Source organism: Salvelinus sp. IW2-2015, linkage group LG26 (genome assembly GCF_002910315.2).
Source record: "Salvelinus sp. IW2-2015 linkage group LG26, ASM291031v2, whole genome shotgun sequence".
Taxonomy (NCBI): Eukaryota; Metazoa; Chordata; class Actinopteri; order Salmoniformes; family Salmonidae; genus Salvelinus; species Salvelinus sp. IW2-2015.
Genome location: NC_036866.1, coordinates 1378866 through 1381627, shown reverse-complemented (window position 1 = coordinate 1381627; position 2762 = coordinate 1378866). Strand labels below are relative to the sequence as shown.

General features: G+C 42.9%; 1 long non-coding RNA gene across 2 annotated transcripts in view; it reads left to right on the top strand.

The window, feature by feature from the left end:
- Positions 1 to 2762, top strand: part of LOC111952159 (uncharacterized) — a 57772-nt gene that overhangs the window by 31102 nt on the left and 23908 nt on the right. The gene's annotated exons all lie outside the window — the stretch shown is intronic.

The following is a 2762-nucleotide window of genomic DNA, read 5'->3' as shown; positions in this document are numbered from 1 at the left end:
GTGATGTAGTCCTAATGAATACGACCCAGTCCTAGCTGGGTGATGTAGTCCTAATGAATACGACCCAGTCCTAGCTGGATGATGTAGCCCTAATGAATACGACCCAGTCCTAGCTGGATGATGTAGTCCTAATGAATACGACCCAGTCCTTAGCTGGATGATAATGAATACGACCCAGTCCTAGCTGGGTGATGTAGTCCTAATGAATACGACCCAGTCCTAGCTGGATGATGTAGTCCTAATGAATACGACCCAGTTCTAAATAGGTGACTCATGCTGTCTTGCCCGTTGACACTCATTAGGCTAAACTCGGCTCCCTCCAACCGTAATATACAAGGTTCCTTACCTTCTCTTGTCCCGCGGCCCAGCGACTGCTAGCATCAGTTAGGGGTCATTAGCCACACGGCCTGGAATAAATGGCCTCTGATAGTATCGGCGCTAACATCCAACACAGTTGTTTTTGCACATTTCGTAGCCAAGGAGGAAAGCAAGGAGGCTTGKTTATTTTCTACTCTTCTTCTCCTCACCATAAAGGTTCTTTGGTTGTCCCTGTAGGTATTGCTTATTGGTTCCAAAGGGTTCTTTGTTGGGTGAAAGGGTTCTACTGTACCTGGAACCAAAGAAAGGTTCTCATACCAGGACATCCAAAGAACCCTTTTTTCGAAGTGTTCTTTGTGTTCTTTTGTGTAGTGGCTTTTCGGGCGCTGTTTAGTGCATGGGAATGTCGCTGTGCTTTAGCGGAAGCATCTAAACTATTTGTTTCCAAACAAAACATTCAGGAGCGAGGCAGTCAGAGGATCATAGGGTCCTGCCTATCCCTCGACACTCTGAATATTACCATCTTAAAATTACAGGCCTCTGAAAGACACTGCAGCAGTGTTTTCACAACAGCAGCTCCTTTTTTTTTTGCCGACACTCCTTCATTACAACGTCTGTGATCTTTCTCTCCGTTCATCTCCGGGTCTTCCTCTGTCTGTCTGCGCATGGCTTGATATAGAGATTTTTCTTCTTCTTTACTCACGTCTTTGAAGTCAAAAGGATTTGAGTGTGTCAGTGTGTTTTCCCGACTATCTCTGTAGACTGAGGACATAACCTCCGCTGGAGTTCAATGTTGTTGTCGATGGGTAACCATTAGGAGCCATTTTAATACAGTGCAACTTAAATGAATAGTCAGTGTAAACAAAGCCACGATAATGATAACATCCATAAGTATGCATAACAACTAGGGCTGTGGCGGGTCACGAAATGTTGTCAGCCGGTGATTGTCAAGCAAATAACTGCCGGTCTCACGGTAATTGACCGTTAATTAACATAAACACATTTAGCATCTCTGGGCTTCCAGAGATGCAGACCTTTGGAACATCAGTGGCTTATTTATTTTAGACGGGTCTAAAGAAACATGACACAAAGGACATGTAGCCTATTTCAGAAGAACAGAATAACAAACTCTTGAGTTGTCCTTATGTTAGGCTCTGATCTGGCTGTGGACTATAATAGTTAATTTAGCAGACCAAGATTTGCTTAGAATTCTGTGGCATTCTTTTTTAATTTTTTTTTATTATTTTATAGTATGAAGAATTCAATTGAACATAGCGGATTTAAAATAGAAAACGGATATTTTCTCCAAACGATTTCCAAGGGAGTTCGCACATGCAGGTATTCTGTGTTGAGCGGTTAACGGAGAACCAGGTCCTCATATCTGCTTCATTTACAGTTCCTTATGTAACTTTAGTTGTGATACAAATGTTGGGCTATATGTTTAGATTTTTGATACATTGTAAGGCTGCATGATGAGACTAATGATGGTTTGAAAAAAAAGTCACATGAAAGGCATGTTTAATTGCGCAGGCTGCACACATTTCATCAGTCTCTCATTCACAATTTGACAAGCACTTGATAATATTCTCACCAGGCCTCGAATATCCCGGTGGCATCCCCCTTGTGTGGCCGTAATGGCCCCCCCAAAAAATCCATGCTTTTTGCAGCCAAAGTGGCTGTTGTACCCTTGAGCTGATTATAATTCCCTTCTCCAGGCTGCCATGCTCCGAACCACCTCTCACTCACATGGACCTCTCAGATATCTCAATTCTTATTAGCCAATGCCCATGATGTGATCGGGTTCTTATCACAGCTAAGAAGTAGGCTACAAGTGAAGACAGAGACATTGAGGACACAACTGTGCGCACCTCTTATTGAATTCCGAGAAGCGTATTGATGTTAGAACCGCCTACTTTTCGTCAGCCAACAAGATGAGTAGGCCTAACGAACAGCAAATGCACTAGCCTATGTCAGTCTACTATCCCCCATAATACAAAAGTTGACCTGTTCTATTGGTCAACTTGTCCTTCTGTGCATTAAATAAACATTCCAAATAAAATGCTGGACAGTTCTGGGATGTGATAGATCCCAAATGAATACAACCACTAGCATCAAAAACCCTTTTTAAAAGCACTGAGGCTGACGCAACAGATCAGAACGTTTAGCTTACAGCGTTAATAAACTATCAGTTCTAGATAGGACTTCACATAAAGACATTTCCCACGGGGCATACACTGGTTGAATCAACGCTGTTTTCCACGTCATTTCAATGAAATTACGCTGAACCAACGTGGAGTAGACGTTAAATTGACTTCTWTGCCCAGTGGGATATTGCTGCGTTAGTATTGGTTTCCTAATGTTAGTGTTTAGATGTGCTGTAAGTAGAATGGCACCAGAGGATGAAGACTGTTAGACTGGTGAGAGGAGGGACGGGGACGGGGGGG